Source organism: Ammospiza nelsoni, chromosome 7 (genome assembly GCF_027579445.1).
Source record: "Ammospiza nelsoni isolate bAmmNel1 chromosome 7, bAmmNel1.pri, whole genome shotgun sequence".
NCBI classification, from domain to species: Eukaryota; Metazoa; Chordata; class Aves; order Passeriformes; family Passerellidae; genus Ammospiza; species Ammospiza nelsoni.
The window spans coordinates 8,941,840-8,962,731 of NC_080639.1; the positions used below are offsets into that span (position 1 = coordinate 8,941,840).

The window sequence follows — 20,892 nt, forward strand, 5'->3', positions numbered from 1 at the left end:
TTTGCAAATGGAAAGGGTAATTCACACACATGCCTGTGCACTATGTAGGAATTGATCTAACAAAACCCATCTGAACCAATTTACAGTAACCTACAAACTCAGATTCCAGAGCATCTAGTTATTACTCTCTTATAAAGCAGTGACTAACTCTAAAGCAGGAAGTCCCTGAATCACAAATCTCTGGAATCTGCCAATATTCCCTCTAGAAAGACTGGGAATTATTCTGTGTTTCTCTCCTCCTGCCTCTTCTCCAAACATCTGTTGCTGGCCCTTGTCAGAGAAAGGAAGTTGAGCAAAATAGACCCAGCAGGACTCTTATGTTATTTGTCACTCAGATTTATGATTGATTTATCTTCACTTCTTGAATAGTAATTTGGATTCAATTTTAAAAATCCACACATAATCGAAGTTGTGAAAGACAAATTTAATTTTTACAATGATAATATTTTTGCTTTTGATGCCTTTGTCTGCTAATGCAGTGTATTTGCACATAAATGGAAACCTGAGCTCAAAACAAAGACTACTCAAAATGGCTCATTAAAGATGCTATCACTATTCAAATTCTATCTGATTTCCCTCTGAAGAGACACTCATCTCACAACTAATCAAAAGTGTTGGCACAATTTCATGATACTTTCTTGTTCAATTGGATTATATTATCTCTAGAGTTTCTTCAACCACAGAGGACTTCTAAATTTTTAAACAGGTCTTCATTTTCAATCATACTAACCTTCCTGAATTTATTCAGCTTTTCTCACGTTTTCACTTTTTTGCTTTTCAGCTGTCCCTACTCCTAAAAAGGATTTTCAAATTATCATTTGCTGAGCAGATCTCCACAGGATTTTTGGGTATTTAAACCACACAGCCCTTTTTTGAAAAACCACAGTGTTACACATCCATTACTCAAAGAACTGACAACACAGAACCACCTCTGGGAGGCTTTTGAGCTCTGAACTGTGTCATTTCTATAGTATAAGAACACTGCAGTTACACTGCTACCATGGCCTGCAGGGGTTTGGTCAGAATTGATTTGACCATGACTATAGATGCTGATATTATTTTGTAATGCTAATTTAAGAAACATTTTAAGGATCAGAAGAAAGAATTGACAGCACCACTTCATATATTTTATTTCTGGGCACTCTTACAATTTGCCTGCTTGAGAATAAAAAGAAATCAGATCAGAGTAATATTTTCTAAGGTAATTAATGACATTATTAAATCCATGCAGACAGCTATCACAGGCAGATAATGATGGCACATAAGGGGAAAGCTTTCCTCACACATCACAGCAAACAATGCTATTTACTGTTCTCCTGTAGCACAGTGCTGTGTCCCATATGGGGTAATGGCACACAAGTCTTCTGTTACTTTCCTTACACTCCTTTCTCATTCCTCCTCCCAGATTTTCCTGTTTTTATCTGACCAGGAGCATATTAGTACCCTGAACATAGAGTGCCACAAGCAAATCAGGCTCTCTCACACCAAATGCCCAAATACTCAGAAATTTACAGTTTTAGTATTTTAAATTCAGAGAAACGTTCAGCTGGAATTTAAATTTAAATTCAGCTGGAAACATTTTCAAAGTCACAAGCTTCCAAAACACAATACTTGCTCATTTAGGCATCTCTTCATATGACTGCTGAGGAGACTCATCAGAAAACAGGCTACACTGTAAATCCTATTGCTCTCAAGAGGACTGCAGTTCCAGGACTAGTTTAGATGTCTCTTACACTGATTAAAATTAGCATTTAAAATACACACACAGGGAGTATTTTCTGGAAACTAATAGTCAGATTAAGGCTTTGTCTTGGTCTGCATTCCCCAGTTTTACTGATGAAGCCGCACCTGTTCAATTCAAATCACATATACTGCTCAGCAGGTTTTGCCTTCATCAGAATTTCTGATATAGGCAATTTCCCTACAGAAGTGTTATTTTGCCTGATTAGTATTTGGGATGTTCTGATGGCATTTGCTCCATCTACACAAGAGGAATAACAGGGTTTGGCTCCAAATGCATCTGCAGCCATAATTGCCTACATGAGATGGTCCAGCCTGTGCTTATCATTAGTCTGGCTCATAAAGGGTAATTAAATGGTTAATGAGTCCTTCCCAATCTACAATCTGTGCTGAGTTCCAGACAGGTAAAGATAAGGCTAGACAATTTAAATTGAAGAAAAATGCAGTGGAAGTTCTGTGGTATCATTCAAAGCCTGCCATAGGAGCTTGCCAGCAGATGCCCTGCGTTGTGTCCACAGCACACTCCAGCTGCACTTGCAGTAGCGCAGACAGGGTTGTGTAAACAACTCCTATAGCAGAGGACATATTCCAGAACAGGGATAAAGTGACCCTGTAGGAGCCACAGCATCCACTGGCTCAAAAATGACTGGGGTATTATGCAGTTGGTACAGCACAGGGCAGAGTGAGCCTGCTGCTCTCACGCCTTCCTACAGTGTCCACTAAATTCCAGCACACATCTCCTTTGCCTATCAGATTCCTGACAAGAGACCATAGGATAAAAATGACCCTGGGCAGTTTTACTGACTTGTGGATTTCTGTGACAATATTGCTCTAAGTGGCATCTTCATGTTTATATTCATTTTCACTTCGATCTTTCTGAATATTAATTAGAATTACTTCCTTCTCTTCATCATGTCTCTTTTAGCCAGTGCAAATCCAGAAATCAGCAGGGGGTGGGGAGTGCAGCAGGAGGTTGAGTGAAATGCTGCAACATGAAGCATTCTGCAAAATCTTACAAGTGTGAATCGATTCATACAATACCCTGATGAGCAAGAAACATGTTATCCCATTTTATGGGAGTCTGAGACACAATTTAAGTGACTTGCCTAAAGCCACAACTGACAGACTGGGGATTAGAGGTCCTGTCTCCCATTCTCTTCCATTTACTATTCTGATTTATACCTGCAAAAGGGAGGCATAGCCTGACTCAGGAAATAGCATTAAAGAGAAATCCAAAGAAAGTCTAGTGCCAGAATACAACATATGTTTTGCCTTGCAGAAGATGATCAAAAATGTTTAAGCATCAACTTAGATATTAACAGTTAAAAATGTTTGTGGATTTTTGCAAAACAAAACCTCTGTCAAATACCTAAGTTCAACATAAAAATCAGACTTAAATTTTTATAGAGAGATCTGAAACATAAGACATCATTGAAAGACTAGAAAATTGCATGCAAAATGGAAATCTGGATAGATTTTACAAGTTCTGGAAAGGCAGTGTTGGATATTTCTTGAAGCTGGTACTCCCTGTATCACTCAGCATTTGTCGTTTGCTATTGGCAATGTGTCTCTTCTCTATTAGTAGAGAAAACAAGCATACAAGTACCTGAAAAGGCTGCAGCTGAATTTCCTTGAACCACGTTCAGGAAAGGCAGTGAAAGGATCAGGGCATCTGTTTGTTACCTTCACTATTTGGTAGTATCTTTTTATAATTTCTAAGTTCAAATAAGTGAATAATTCAGTTTCACAATATAGCAATGCCAAGTAATTTTTCCCAAGCCCCATAAAATACTTGTTACAGATTTGAGAAAGTAAATCAACAATACAACTTCACCATCCCAGAATACAGTACATTAGTACTGAACGCAGTATGCTAAGACAACAATGATATGATTCTGTTCCCATTTTACTCTGCCCTCTTCTTCACTGCTCCCAAATCCTTCTGTTTTTTTCTGACAAACTAGAGAATATTTCCGAAGAAAAGCCATGGCCTTAGAAAAACAAGAATTTTTACCAATAAAGTTAAAAGAATATAAAGAGAAAAATTTCTGCTAAGTCTAACACTATGTACAAGCCCCAAAACACTGCTTTTTTGAGTAGAAGCCACTACATCCCAAATCTTACCTTTTGGAGGCTTCTATTTGACTTGTTCCTAGACTCAGAACTTATTCTGGCATGGTCAGACCTCAGAAAAGAGGAGGATGTGCCCCAACCAGGAACATTCTCACAAAATTTGTACAACTACAGAGAGAAGGAATCAAGCAGCACATGGCTATGAGGAAAAAGATGCAGAAGGAAAGAAAGAGTCTCCAGGGAAGAGCAAAACTAAAAATCAAACACACCTGTTGTGTTCTTCCTTCCCAGTATCCATGTTAGGAAATGAAAATTATTTTGCAAATAACTTCATTAAACTAAAAGCTTATGTGTTCTGCAACACTTGTCCTTAAAATCGCCGTCATCTTGTCAAACACCTCAAACTTATCTTGGGCAGCTTTCTTGACATCTCTTCATCCTGTCCAGTAAAGGGGTGCCTTCTCCAGCTGACCAGCCAAGGGCTGCTGGCCACAGCAAGGTGCCACATGGGGACTGCAGCCTGCTACAAATGACAGGAGAGAAGCTCCCCTGCAGGGGAAAGACCCAATTCCTGTTATCACAAAGAACGGAAGATACCAAGATCCCTTTCCTCAAAAGCCTACAAGTTTTCCTTTAAATTAATAAATAAAAGAAGTTGGACTGCTGGAGTATTTTTGTAGCCGCTGAGCCTCTAACTCAACTTTCTTCCCAAAAGAAAGGAAAAAACATAAGTAACATAAGTTATGGTTCTTAACTGCCTCGGGAAAAATTTTATCTGCAAAGAAAATGGCCTACGATAACCCACTGGAGACTGAACAGCATTCCAAGGAGAGGAAATCAGTGATCCATTTTGCATTTACAAGCTACATCCTGAAGTAATCATGAGAAGCTTTTTTTTTTTTTTGCATCTTTTGAACAAACCAGTCATTGATATAAAAAGCTCTGCAGGAAAAAATGTTAAGTGCCTTCTAAGTTCAAGAGACAGGAGAAGGAAAAGGGGATTTTCCTCCATGAAATTAAACATGCCTTTGCTCCCCAGTGATGGGAGAGCTTCCAAGAGACCGGGTGTTACACAGACTGTTTCCAACTGAGTTGCACTCCTGACATAATAGCAAAATCACATTAAATTAACTCTTCGTATAAGAACTTGAAGTTGCATTGCCCTTACTCCTCAGAAAGCCAGATTCCAGTTGTTCCATGAGATATCATAGGCAATTTGCAATGAACATTGAGCCTGCTCCAAAGATTTGTCAGGCAGTGTATTTTGTGTTAAGGAACACCACCAAATATTATGAAAGCAGCATCTGTCAACATTTTGTGTAGTGCAGTCTGTGTTCCAATACCACATAGCTCATACACAATGTTTAGTGTCAGGCTTCACCATCAATTGGAAAATAACTTTCCCAAATCAATTCTGTCTTTCAAGTATGGTTTCCCCAGAACTTCTAAGCATATTGAATAAAAGAAAGACTTCTATTCCCTTTTTTATAAGCAGAAAATGCATTTTAAGTAGAGTCAGTGAAATGAAGGCAGGCAAGCACTCCACAGAGCTAGAGAACACATCACATGGAAATGTAGTCCTGCACCAATAAGCCTAGTACATTTTTTTAGTAAAAAGCAGTAAAAGAAACAACAATGAAATTGTTGAAATGGCCAACGAAAATCTCCTGAAATCATTACAAAGACTAAAATGAAAATATTTCCTTTATTTTATGATGTTTCTACTTCATTTTTTTTACATGGAGTAGAGGTCGGGAAACGTGAAATGGAATGTACTTCTACTCATTAAAGAGAATTTGAGAGACAGACCTACAAGTTCAGCTAAGCACAGAAGACAGAGTGAGTGTGATGTTTTTTATACCTCACAATAAAAACACATGGCCTAGACATGTACAATATGCTGAGACAGAAGTTCCCTAATGCTCAAATTAGCAGTGTTTACACTGCATGTGTGACTTTGTGTGACTTTACACTAACAGCACTGACTGACAACACTTCTGATAAAACATTATTTCTTATTTGCTAAGATTAAAAACATGTTAAATAATATTTCCACTTATCACAACTCTTATTAGTGCTGCATTAAGGCAAAGAACAGGGCATGAAGTGTGGCAGGACATCAGATCAATGCAGAGATCACTGTCGATGACAGAGCAATCAATATACAACATGCCAAAGAAGCTGCTTTTTATTTCCATGGCATCTGACATGTCTCCCTACAGGGAAATGTACTCAAGCACAAACAGAAACAACCCCTTCTCTTTCATGCATTTATAAATTCCTTTCTTTCAAAGTGACAGTCAAGTCATTCCTATCGTACTTCATCTTCTTCAGCTTCATCTTCAAACAATGGGCTGCTTGTAAACCACTCAGGGAATCACAGGGAATTAATTTTTTGGTGTATTAACATGTGCTCTTCCTTTCTTCAGTTTGATCCTAGCCTCAAACTACAGACTGTAGTGTCATTGCTTCAGTGGGTTTATGAGTCATAAATTAGAAGGTTTCACATTTCATCCTGAAAATAAAAAAAATTTACACAGGTTCTGCGATATTCCCATACAGAAAGTAAAGATTTCCCAAGTACTTTCAAGGGAGCAGGTTTGCAACACAGAGTACATAGGTTTTAAGCTAGAGGAATCCTCTCTATTCCCCAAAATTACTTAGCTAGGATTTCAGGAACCCAGCATTATACTGGAAGTTATTGTTATTTACTATTTTGTTCAAAAACTAACTAGGATTGCAAATTTGCATCAGTCGCTGTCACAGGGCTTGCAAATTCCTCTGCTAAGACTGGGCTAACAAGCCAGCTGCTTTTATTTCATACCAGTGCCTGGAAACACAGTTGTTGTAGGTCTGTTATTGTGCCTGCAGAAGAGGAGTCCAACAATCCCAAATACTTCAAACGTAGCTGGCTAAATCTCTGGAAAAAGGCATCAGAAAGCCAAAACAGGAGGTAAACTTTTGAAAACACTGCACAAAAGTCATTTGATGCCCAGAAAGGGAAACAGCTAAAAAGGAGCAACTTTATAAGATACACCTGCAATAGAACGTCTGAGGTTTGGAGTTTTTTTGAACTCCTGCTAATCCAGCCAGTGACCCAAACATCAGGCTGTGTTCCTTTAGTTTATTCATCACAGATGTTGTAGTTCAGCAGTCAGCAGCAATGATCACACACAAACTGAGGAGAGAAGGATAAGGGAAAACAAAAACTACTAAAATTAAATGTAGGGTGAAAATCAGTTTTTTCTATATAAATACTTGTCCACTAAGGTATGGGTAGTTTTAAAAACAAATGCATAAAGAGACAACATGCATTAAGCTGCTTTTTTGACTTCAAGACATCCTCACCTATACATTAGGAAAGGTACCCTTCACAGCCTGTTTTTGTAACCTAGCAAAGGCTGCACTTCAAGAGCCTCCAACAGCATTCATCAAGGAGGTTTCTTGAGCAGAAAACTACTAGGTGCTCTTGGAGCCTAAGAAACATAAGTCAAAGGCAGAGACATCTTCACAGCACCATGCTTCCCTTTCATTTTATCCCACAGGCCCCCTGTTCATGTTGGTCACCTTAAAGGATGAATTGTGGCAAAAAAATAAACTGAATGCTGAATAAGGAATTGTGCAGCAAAGAGAGAAAAAGCAAAACAGAAATAAGCACACAAACCCCCCTTCACTGATGCAGAATTACATCCTGTGCTGATCAAATGTGCAGAGGGCATTATTAACATCAAAGCAATCAAGGGCATGGTGTTCCTTGTCCAACTGCTCCTGTGGTTTTGTACTGACATACATTTTTCTGTTAGGAATCCACCAATCTAACTAGCTTTCACCAAGCAGTCATAACTAATATTCACATATATGATATTTAGTGCTAACCAGACTTAAGGCCATTGATCTTGCATAAGGCAATTTTTGCTCAGAAAATCAATCTTAGTGAAATTTGCAGATCACATCTCAGAGGATAAACCATGCTGCATAATACTGCTACAGCCAGTATTTGTGATTGAGCCATCCTGACATACATGACCACTATTTCTCTGCCTTCCTTCTTCTGCTAGATTTATTCACATAAGTGCCTCAAGCATCCTTAATATATTGTAAGTGGACAGATGCAAATTCATGGAAATTAATACGATATAGGAAACTGAAATCCCTGTTCTTACACCAAAGTATAAACAAAAACCTCAAACATAAATATTACATTCCTGTGTGAAACATTTAAGTAGAACGCCAAACATAAGTGATGAAAACATTTCCATAAAACTGCTTTGGTTATTTACAGAAGACTCAAGTCTTTGATCTGAAAAGGATGAACTTTCCCTGAAATGATACACACATTGAACCATGTGTGCAACGCAACTATTTGCTTCTCAATACAAAAACATAAATAGTACTCCCTTTCCTTTTGGAGTAGCTGTGAAAAAATCATTTAGGGACTCTCCTTGAAATAAAATAGGCTTGGAGATCAACAGAATTAGCAAATGGGTTTGCTTTGGGGAAGTTAAATCACAGTTGGAAAAAGTTCCCTACAAACCCCCACATGTAAAAAGGCTTGCTGGATAAATGTTTGTCCTTTGGTGCAATCAGTGTACAAATATCTGTGTAGGTTTTGACCCCCAATGTCTCTTACTGTCCCCCTCTACTACCTGAGGAGTACCTGTTACAATGGCACTTCCCTGCAAGGTGTCAGAGATGACCATCTCACACATGACTGCTGCAACAGCAGCTGCATATTTTCCTCTTAGTTAAAACGGCAAGGAAATGATATAGACATCAATATATCCCCCAGCACACAAAAATGATAACATTCATTTCATAGTATAACCATTAATAAGCATAAACATTCTTATTTCAACCACTCCAGCTAAGACTGTTATTTAATTTTTTAACCCCCTGCAACTCTTCCAATGCCCTTTTGATTACACTGTATTAATCTACTCCTAAATAATTATTTTCCTTTATTGATTATACAAACTGATACAGTATTTGAGACAGTTTACATTTCTGATCAAGAGCAGAAAGGGGTTAGGACAAAGAAAACACCAAGTAACCATAAATGAAATTAAACAAATTAAAGTTTATGGTTTACACACTACCAAATTTGTCAAAACAAAAAAATTGAATGCTAGCAAAAGACATTTAAATTCTTCCAGATTTCACAATAGTCAACTTAACAGAACATTGTTTTCAGCAAAGATAACTGCATAGCAGCAGAAGTAGCATTTAAAAATGCATTCCTGATGTGCAATTTAAGACCAAAATAGGAACTTGTTATTTTTATTGGTCTCCCCTATTGAAGGAAAAAGAAAAAACTAAAATCTCAACACCTATTTATACTACTTCTATTAATAGTGAAGAAAGCACAGACACTTGGTGCGTCACCAGGTCAGAAAAAGTATTTAAAATACAGTCATCTCTGGGTAAGAGGGACAGATCAGTGTTATGCAGCCAGCACTACCCAGTTCCTGGAAATTCTTGTGAGAAGAGAAGACCAGGCGGACCAGGGTCTGGTCTCTCCAAGAGCTGCAACATTGTCACAAACTTCAACTTTTCCAGTTGGTATCTTGACGAGGTCTGTTAGATTGAATCTTTCCATGGAGCAAAAATGAAGAATGATTTCTATCACACCATTCAATCTCTACAAACTGCAGAAATTAGCACAGTAGCTATATTCCATTTTCCACCTGACATTTACAGAGTTTTATTAGCACATGAGCGTCAAGAGCACTCAAAAGTGCAGTTTAATTACTTCCATATCTATATCCACACAAAAGTCATTGGGGATTCCAAGTTTTAAGTGTCCTTATCAGCTAATTAAGAAAAAGAATAAGCAGTGATCTGAAGTAACACCAAGGCTATAACTGTCAAATGCAACTGGAAAAATAAATTAAGTTATACTATTTCTCTAACCAGCAGTACCTAGCAATTAATTCCTCTGTCCACAAGCTTCAGATATGATTTTATTCGATAGACCCTAAGACAAAAGAGTTTCATCAGACATGCATAATGCTTCCCAAGCAGTTCAAAGATAGACATCCAGTCCTTGCCACAGGGACACATCCAAGGTACTGCAGGAATTTCCATCCCAATTCCCATCACAAGAGTTGTGTGGCACAGAGCTTGCCTGGTTTATTCCCTCCCATGTTTCCCAGGATGAGCACTGCAGTTCCAGGGCTATTCACCAGCTATTCTACAAAGCTACCCCAGGGCTGAAGACAGGCCTCATTAATAAGAAAAACATTAAGTCTTGCAACCACACACAATTTGGTGCTACTAAGTATACAGCCCCATTTTCAATTCAAACAATAGATGACCTATGCTAAGTCAACTTCTCCAAAATCTAAGACTGTACTTTGAAACTAAATCTCCCCTCAGCTGAACAAAAAATACCAAACCTACAAGAATCACCTCTCAGCTCATCTCTGCTCTATTGTTTCTAAATACCTTAATTTTTACAACATGACATTGCCCACAAAGGTGACAAGGTTGAATCACACGTGGCTAAAGATGGTTTTTGCTGAAGTTATGAAGCAGAGTGTGAAACAAGGCTGGCCATGAATTACAGCTTAACCCCAAAACAACTCACACAACACCCTGAGCACAAAGCAAAGATGTCAATGCTGTCTACTAAATCCTGACCTAATTAGAACATCAGATAGCTAAACCTTTAGTTGCAGAACTGAAAGCTTGTTCTAAGGATTTAAGTGTTCAGTTTGTTTGGGTTTTTTTTAATCCTGAAATCAGAGGCCATTACTTTAATCTCTAAAATAGGACAAGAAGCATGAAAAAGCCCCACCTGAGCATGCAGGAAGTTGCATTGATAGAAATGAAAATTATCCTGCTCAAACCTGATTTAGAGACCAGCCCTTTCCAGAGCTTTTAGAGCTCTCCTGGTTTACATATGATAGGATCCAAATAGGGTTTATGCTAACTTATCATCCACCTAGAACCATGTCATAGCATTTACAAAGATTTTTTTGCCCAAGCCCACTTTTATTATAACCACCAATGAGAAAAGCTGGAATACCATTGCAAAATTTTTAGGCTTCTACTGAGATTTAAGTGGCTGAACTGTTTGCTTCAGAAGTTATTGCAGCTGTGACTTCATTTGTGACCCAGTGTTGGGTAAATGGGAAACATGGAAAAGTTTCTATGGAGTCAGCAAGATTCTTCTGTTTTCAACAACACATTTTAATTGTTGAGCAACATGCAATAAAAGTTAAAAAAGTAATGAAAAATAATTGTCTTATGCTAATTTCACACACAGGATGTTGGCTGAACAATTTACTCATTTTGGTGAGACTTGAGGTGCATCTGCCCCATACACAGAGAACATCAGCTCTCTCTATACCACTGAACATACATGACAGCTTGCTTTCACTTTCTCTATTACCAATAGCCTTGAAATTTGCTTCTTAAAAAGAGATCATACTTCAAAGACTTTTCAATAATATTAGAAAGACAAGGAAAATTACTTTCAGTTAAATAAGTACTAGATAACACATGCAGTTACACTGAAATGAATAGGTATAATACTCAAAGTATATTTAGACCAGCAGTGATCTCATTTGGTTAAATATTTTAATGGGTTTGTATTAGAATAAAACATGCTGAGGTGATAAGTTTGAATTGTTAATATAATTTTTACTTTGCAGGTAGTAAGACTTTTCACTATGATGCTTTACAAGTATATATCTTGTATGTAATATGGCTTTGTTATGTATTCAAAGCCACTACTGTAAGCAGTGATTTAAGTAAGCAAACTTAGCTAAAACTTTTACCACAAGCAGCAAATAGTTAGTTTTAGACACCAAAAATGCTAAAACTCACAGGTCCTACAGGTTAGTAGTCATATGAAAGCCTGTACAAATAAAGCAAAAAAAAAAAAAAAATGGAGTTGTTAAACTAAAGTGTTCAGTCAAATTTTGCTCATGGAGTTGTTAAACTAGAGTTAAAGTGTTCACTCCATTTTTTCTATGTTAAGGGGGATTTTTATGTACTGTGATACCATGGAAATATACATTCATAAGCTTCCCTTATCTGGCTGTCCACAAAGCTTCCAATAAAATGTAACCATTAGAGACATGATAAGATCTGAAGCTGCTCTAGGCAAATTTTCAAATACTTTAGGAGGCTGATACCATCTAGGCACAAATGACTATTCCCTACTGGGATAATTCCCCTCAGTGGCTCTGGTGACAGCAACCCCAGTCAGGTCACACTGGGACCAACCCCTATCAGAGCTGTCTCTGCTTTTATAGACACAGCCGTGACTGATGGAGACAATGCTCTGAAATTCACTACATTTTAGGATATTTTCCTGTGATTTTTAAGTGAACACAATTCTAAGGTTAATTATTTAAGAGTTAACAGGAGAGAACAAGCTGTGTCCTTATTCTTCTAAACTATGATTGCCACAGCGGGCAGCATTAAAGAAATATTATGTTTATACGGGTACATCAGGTGGCAAATACTTCCACAGACTTCAAAAACTTAAATATCAAACTAGAGATCAGAGGTTTATTTAATCAGCTAAAAAGAATCTAAAGAGAAAAATAGCCTTTTTCTTCCCCCACAGTAGCTGTCACATTCCTCATTTGGAATATCTACTGCTGTAAATGTAAGCTTTGTTAAGCAAAGCAGTAGTTGGTCTGAAAATTGTCAGCATGATAGAAGATGAGGCATTTTGTGTCTGAGCCAGTGTTCATTGTTATCTGCTTATCCAGCAATCAGTAACTCCTTTTATCTATAGCACAAAACTATTCCAACATGAACTTTCTGCTGTCACTTATAGCACATTTAGCAGTATGGAAGTATTTTCCAATTAAGCCCACTTGTTCTGATCTTAAACATATTAGTAGCCATGGGTGAAAGAAGCTGGACTTGGCTCTTAATATTGTCATTTTCTTAATAAAACCAAGAAAACAAGGAATAAAATCATATAAACATGAAAAGAAAAATAAGGACTCTTCTTTAGGCAACTGCTTAATTCCTTTTAAGTGCAATTGCCTTAAAATAACCCTAAGCCCCATATGGCACATAAAACTGGTCCAGGGGAATTAGCTTAAATCACCCACACAGAAACTCAAAGACAGGTGTACAGCTTTCCCATTCCTAACAAAGGCTCTTTAGCAGGGATTGTGCCAGAGCTAAATCTGTAAAAGCTGTACACTCCTCTCTTCAGCACAGGAGCACTTGGTGACACTAATATTTTACATGATCAATACTAACATGAAAGAGGGCAAAGGTCCCTGAGTTAAATTGTTCACTGCAGCCACAAAAGCAATGTTGACAGCTTTTTTTATTTTTATTTTTTTCCACCACCAAATTTACATCTCGTACTTGGAGCTGTATATTTGCTGGTCAAAAGGCAGACTCCTGTAATCAGAATAACTTTGATTCTCAGCACTTCTGTTGTCGTTGTTTGGTTTCAAATATGATAGAATTAGTTCTTCAGAATCTGCAAAGGTTAAGGGGCTTGTAACATTCTCAATGAGCCTATAACAGTTCAAAATTGACAAGTTTGTTGGATTATGTTACCATGTATAACATTACACAGCATCTCTAGGCACCACAAAAGGATCAAGTAGTAAGAAGGATTTTGAAGGTAAATATTGAGAAGAATTTCTGACTACTCCAAAAAGCAGCACAGGAAAAAGAAAGGAAAAACCACAGAAGTACAAGAATCCCTAAAAAGTCAAATGGCAAAATAAGTCTGGGAAGCTGGCTTTAGAGTTATCACAGGGAAGTAGCAGCATAAAGTAGAATCCTGGTACTGAGAGGTTAAGGTGCACAAAACAACAAAAAGACCTAACAGCATGAAACTTTAAATTACTGTCTTCTTTTAAACAATATTTCATTATGGTAATTCAGTGACAAGAATATTTTTTTGCATTTGTTAGATGAAACACCATTTAATTTCAAAAATTAATGCAGATGAGATCACATATCTTGAACTACCATATTTTGGAACCCAAAATTCAGAATTATTTCTCTTCATTGTGACTTATTACATGTTTATACTGAATTTTAAAAATCAGCTTAAATGCAAGTATATATTAAAAGAGTAAAATAATAAATTAAAAATTATACTCTCTTGACAAAGAGAACTTTCTTGGATTCTGTATCAAGATGCACATTAAAGAGGTGAGTCTGAAAGAGACTCTGCCAAACTTGTTAAAAACCATTTTGTCAGCTTCCAAAAATGCTTTCTGGTGTTCCTCACAGAAAGATGTGACAGGTACATTTAATGGGGTTTTGTTTTTAAAAAGTCTGCAGGAATCAACCACTTCTGCAGAATTGCCATTCTGTCTCAATTTGCATAATTATTGTAATTCCAAGCATTTAGTTCAATGAGGTTCAGGAAAGATTCCACTATTTCCACAGAGGAAATGAGCACACTTTGCACTAACAAAAGTTTAACTGAAGTAGTTTTACCAAGAGACACTTCCATTTACTCATTACAAAGAAAAAGAAATTGTGTTACAATTTGAGAAAAGTAATTGGGGGATGGATGTGAAGAGTGGGGAAATCAAGTAAAGAAACCCATCACTATTCTGCTTTAGAGCACACATTTAAAGATAGTTTATCAGCTCTTAGGAGTTTTGTCTCCACTTTCATTCATGCCCTTTAAGAAAAATAATGTCTACATTCTTACCAATTTTCTATACATTCTTCACCTATTCACATCCTTATCCAAACATTACAGTTGATTCCTTAAATATAGGTAGAACACCATTAATAATTAAGTGTATGCTTAAGACATCAAATAAATCAGGATTTATAGACTCAGAGCCAATTAATCTTCACAAAAATCTCTGTGGATTAAGTTAAATCACATTAGAATCTAGGGATAGCATTTGGGAGGTTGTGTACAGGATGGTACAGTAAAGCATCTACATAAGAGAACTTATTTCTAGAAGGAAAAAAAGAAAAGGCAGCCCAATTTTTGGTGAGATACAAAAGAGAAAAACAATTTAGTCATAGTAAGAGGGGACACTTGTCATGGAAGGAGACCCGGACACCAGGTGTTTCATCACAGGTCCAGTTTATTAAAGAAAGCATCAAACACTTATACAGCAAATAATAAGCTCATGAATATTCTGTAAGCCAAGCAATCTATTGGTTAAACTATACCATTAGCTCATCCACATTCCTTTGGGCCTACATTCTCTACATCTCACACCTTGCTGTCCATTTCTTTATCATCCTCCGCTAGGCCCAAGGACACGTTATCTTTGCAGGTGCAAGATTTGGAATTAACCACGGTCTTGTACTTTTCCATTCTTTAGCCTGCTGCTTTCTCAACAGACACCCTGCCTGCAAAAAGGCCTCTGCCCTAGTTAGGACATCTCTATCAAATCAATTCGGCTGTGTCCTCTCTCCTCAAGCCACTCTTTGACAAAACTCTCCACAGACACTGCTCTTAGATTCAGCTGGGAAAGCAACCACCCAAAATTCCTTAAAGTGCTCCTAAAGACATTAAACCCGTTCTTGTCAGATCTATAAAGTTACAAATCACCCTCAAGTAACTTTCCAGAAAAAGAAATCTTTTTGATAACATACCCAAGCAAACTTGCCCAAACTACCAACTGATGCTTAATAATCCCATAGATGTAGCCAACCTACAAACCTATTAAATGCCTAGCAGGAGCAATCAATTTTGCTTATGTTTCTATTAAAAAAATCTTTATTATTTCTATGATTATTCTCAACTTTATCATCAAAATCAAATGTTTTTTTATTCATAAATCAGAATTTCCTATCAGGAAAATACCCTGAAAACATGTTTATTTTAATTTTTATTATAAGTATTTAATTATTCTGACATTTGTCTACATGGGTGTTTCTCTACTGCTAAATGGAATAAAGCAGTAAGCAGAAAAGCTGCTGTAGCTCTTGCTGTAATGTCAGTGTAGACAGTGACTGCAATTTGGGATGCAATAGAATGCCAAAAATTTAAATCACTTATAAAATGCCTGACAGATAAATCAGGGCTTGGGCCATTTTAACTGTGATCACAGAAATTTATGGTCATGAAGTCTTGAAGCAAAATAGAATTTATTTAATCAGGGATAAATTCATTCAGATAATTGTCATAATATTCAGCCCCTGAAGAGAAACCAAAGCTGAGGTTCAGTATCAGCTGATATTATATAAACACTTAAACAGAGAAAAGCTGTTAGAATATCAACACCATATAAAGATTTTTACTTATCTCCTAGTTAAGACAGAATGGACTCACATATGACTAATAAGGGCTTGAATTCTGGTAAAATATAGTTAACTAAGTGCTAAAAATGGCAAGAGGCTAGCTATTCCTATCCAAGCTGCCTGTGAAAGCTCCACTTGATACTTCACAAAATATCCAGGATTTAAAATGGAAAAAATGTACCTTGTTTGTGCTCATGTTTTTCCTGCCAGAACATTCTTGTAGCAGCATAAATGTTTCACTTTGTTTTGCTAGATAAGGCACAAGTGAGCTCACATAAGTCCTTCTATATGGAAGAGAAGTAGTACACTGCCATCTGTGAAATAGACTGAACACTAAAAGCAGCCTGCTCTGGTATCCAGCTGCAAAGATACATCAGACCAATTTCAGTCCCAGTAAATCTAGGCCATGTTTCACTTTTAGTGCCACCTTGCATGGTGTTTACTTCATGACAGACTCTTCCTACACTTAATCCTCAAATAACCTCACTCTGTAGTTCTCAACCTGAAAATCTTGTAAATAGGGGTCAGCCTTAGTGTAGGCAGGAAGTTACTTCTCATTTTCACCATGCTCAAAAAGCAAAATTGTGGGAAAAAAGGATTTTTTGCTATTTCTGTGGGGAGGAGGAAAACAAAGAAAAAGAGGAAAGCAAAGCAAGTAGAGTGCAGATGAAAAACCAGTTCCAGACAGAGTAGATAATCAAGCAAATAATTTAGAGGAGAAACATGAACAACATAACAATGTCGGAGGATTTGGGACTGAAGGAATGCAAACCTATGCCATGCTTCTTCCTTTTTCAGTTTCAATCCGGTCACAAATCCTCATGGGCTACCCCAGCAAGAGGAAAGATGCATTATTTAAGGAGGTGCCAGCATGCTGCTGCTGGGAGGAGCAGGGAGCTCACGCATGTGAGGGTTTCCCTTTCTGCTGCACAGCACAGCAAACCCTTCTCAGGTCTGCTCATCCCTGTGCCAGGCCCCTGCCTGTCCCCTGCCAGCATGACAAAGGTGACAAAGGTGTTGCTGGTGCTTCAGCACCTGATCCTGGAGTGCCCCTGCTCAGCCAGCAGAGCTGCTGCTGCCATGGCCCTGCCCAGCAACCCTGCCCAGCAGCCCCTCCCCAGGGCACCCCAGAGATGGGCACTGCTGTCACACCAGTGTAAGGCTAGTCAGAAAATAAGAAGCCTGCTTCACATACAGAACAAGTATCTTTTTAAAGCAGGGGAAAAAGTCATTAAATGTGCCAGCATACAATTACAACTCAGCTTTTTAATTTAGTAGTAAATAATACTAAGTAAAAATAATGAATCAGTTACAAACAGAAAAGATGTGAGGTTGTTCTAAGCTTTGATACATATCTCCTGCCAGCCACCAGCAGCAATGTACCCTTTTCTCCTAAAAACCTTCCAAAGACCCTTGAACTACCTTGCACCATCAAGGTTATGAAGGCACCAAGACAAACTAGTTGCTTCAATTAATGCAGGTCTCAGCAGTAGCATTACTTTGCTATAATTTGTGTGCTTGAAAAATGAAATCCATTCTTTTCCTTAACAGACCTAATGGATGAGTAAGATCCTTTCAGCAAATTTCAGTAATATTTTATAACCTTTTCATACTTTTAAGATATTGGCTGCTGGCAAAGCTTCTAGCTGGACAGACAGGCAATTCCCAATCCTGTGAGGACATTCTGAAGTACAGACACACTTTAAAAGTGTTCTTAGTGAAGGACTCACTATGCAGGATGTTGAGCAATAGGCAGCTTTAGAAAGCAGTGCTGGATCTCAGTTCTCCAAGTGTGCTCGTCTGGTGTGCAAGCCCTGAAGTCAATCAGGAAGCAGAGCAATGCAGAGAAAAATTACCCGAGTCTGGAAAATTTTGGCAAGAGGAGCTACATCTTAAAGCAGGAAGCCTACTAGGCCTTTTCCTAAATTTAGGCCTTTTCCTAAATTTACTTTTATTACACACACACAAACTTTTATTTATTTGATTAATAAACCCTAAAGTCAGCCTCAGAGGAGGTTTTTGATGTGAACAACTCAGTCTGTGTATGCTCTACATGACAAATACTGAGCCAAAAAAACAACATGCTGTAGAGAGATTGTTCTAGCATTCTAAAAATATCATTGCACTACACTAAGAAAGGTATTGCTAAACTCTTAACAGAGGCATTCTGGTAGTTTATTTAATAGCACTTATTTAAATTGTTCACAAGTGTGCCAAATGAGTTAAAAGTACTCGTACACTGAGTTTGTTGAACATCAGCAGTGTACAGCTGCTCAAGGCTCACAGGCTGCAAAATTGGTAGGGAGCTATTAATGAAGTGGAGAGACTGCATGCAAGAGCCACATTAGTGCAATGTGACTGTACCCGCAGCCTTGTAACTCAATTTAATGCTTCCCAGAGAAAGCTTAAGCAGAACACACAAAGCAGTTACAGTAGATTTTCAAACTCTTTTTCTATTATATCTTGCCATTCTAATTGGCTAAATACCCCAAGGCACCAAGCCCCCAGTGACACAAAAACTGTTCTGTTATAGCCTACCCAGTTGTGAATTACTGTTTTTCTATATGCACCAAGCTGGTGGTTTGAATTACACAAAAATAACATTATAATGGCAGGAATAACAGTTTGTGAGACAGACTGACAGTGTGTAACCAGCAGTAAGACATAAGATGTTTAAGTAATTCATGGAATATTAACAGTTATTGGAAGAGTATGTTATGATATACATCAAATGAGGGAGTTTAAGGTTAATGCCACGAGTTCTTCAGTGCCTTTATTTTTGAAGTGCTTAACATCTATTACCTGTAGGAGAAGGAATGAGTTTTTCCTTCTGCCTGATCTATAATCCCTGAACATTAGGAAGAATCCAAGCATTTTTAAGTTAATTCACAGCAGAAGGATCTATTTTACAACTGTTAAATTAGTAACTCTATAGTGCTCTGAACTCATTGACAAAGCAATAGCCTGTATTTGTGAACAGCTGGTATTTAAAGTGACCCATCAGAAAACCTTCAGCATCCAATAGAGACACATCAGGTTAAATGTTCATTGTTTTATGAGGGTGTCATAATACAGAACTCTGCAAAAGAATTAGACTGTGGAAATAACACTTGAATTTTCTTTAACCGAGGACGCTTACATTGCTGCATCACTGATTCTCACTAAAGTACTATTTTAAAAGCTTTCAGAAAGTATTTAACAGCAAATAAGTTCTTCAGGTATGTATTCCAGCTCCAAAGCGTATTCAGTACTTTTGGAGAGACCCTGCAGTGCATTGAACAAAGTGTAGCACAGACGGATAACAGGAAAGATCACAGGTGTCAGACTTGGTGAATTTCTTGGAGGAAAGGTTAATAATAAATTAAATATAGAATATAAAAGTCAGGGAGAAAAAAAATAACATGGTGAAAAAATTAAATAACATGGTGGAAAGTAGAAAAAACTTCAACTTCCAATACTGAATATGAACCAAGTACCACCTTTTCTTTTTTTAAGTACCCTCTCCTACAAACACCTTCTTTTTAAGAGCTGCAGAAGATATTTTTCAAGACATCAAGAACCAATTTAAGAACTTTAGAAGTGGGCAATAGACAGTGTGTTCCAGTTTTGTGTGCACATATAAATTATGAATCAAAACTATATTTGAGAAGAACTGGCATGTAGTTTACTTTTTTGGAAACTTGAGTTTTGCTTCAGATTCTTCATCTCCACTCAGGAAAAAGTTATTCTTGGTCAGAATCAATAACATACTGAACATGGGAAGGAAGGAAAGAAACAAAAGGAGAGTCCCATGTCGGAACAATTCCTATGATTCACATTTTTAAAATATTCACTTTCAAAACCCAGATAGTAAATAACAGCAGGAAATCTAAGAAGAATGGTTTGGTTTACCTGAAAATGAGGGGCTTTTGCCTTAAAGAAGTCCACTGCTTTTCATTGAGCTTTGGAAAAATAGTTTTCTGATTTATAATTTACACAAATATTAGTCCCTAAATTGAATTTTTTACTGTTTTATGAATTTAGTCACTTCAGTATTGAGGAAAAAGAAAATTGCAGAACACAGCATTTAATCCAGAAGGTATTTTGGCTATTGCTGGCTTGCTGAATTAGAGTGGGCAAAGCTTCTCACACAGCAGCCACCTGCCCTTGCTGTGATGCCTACACACCAAGGGGACATAGATCATGTTGACAAGTTTCTCTGTAAATGTATAAACCTGCAGTAAGGTAAAGCATGCTGCTGAACAGTAACACCAAATGTGGCACCTCAGGAGGGAAAATAATCACTCATCTCTCTACTGATTCATGCAGCCACTTTCAAGGCAGTGCTAACATTGGGCAGGCATGTAAGATTCAGGCCAGGAAGGCTGACTATCACACCAGAAATCTTACTGTGAGAGACCTCAGCTTTTCTCTAATGTGCAATAACTGTAAGCATTCCAGAAACTTAAACAGGCAAAAGCTTCAGTATTTTTTCTAGAAAACCTCAGAGTAAGGAGAAGCCAGACTCAGAGGGATGGGTACAGCTGACAAGTGGCACTCTTGTAGCCTGAATTACAGAGGTGGTTCAAAATTGAGCTCAAGGTCAAACATCTGTGCACCCAGCACTCAGAAGCATTCCAAATTCCTTACAATTTCAGGAGTTAGGTGGTCCCTTCAGGAGGTGTCAGTGAAGTAGACTCAATGCCAGCCTACGACACCTTGGAACACAGAGGAAGCTTAGCAACAGAAGCTAATGCTGGGCAATGAAGTTTGCACTGGTGTCTATTAATGAAGGTACACAACCACAGAGAAAGAGAAACACGGGTATTTGGCAGCCCCCAGGATGTTAAAAAAAAACACACAAAAACATGGTGAGAAATTAATTAT

At 37.6% G+C, this 20,892-nt stretch overlaps 1 long non-coding RNA gene across 1 annotated transcript; it reads right to left on the reverse strand.

Annotated features, from left to right (window-relative positions):
• Positions 1-6,095: 6,095 nt before the first annotated feature.
• Positions 6,096-6,735, reverse strand: LOC132075748 (uncharacterized). The gene is made up of 2 exons (XR_009418817.1): positions 6,638-6,735; positions 6,096-6,328 (listed from the first exon to the last, which is right to left on the reverse strand). It is a non-coding gene; the product is annotated as an uncharacterized LOC132075748 (long non-coding RNA).
• Positions 6,736-20,892: the final 14,157 nt, after the last annotated feature.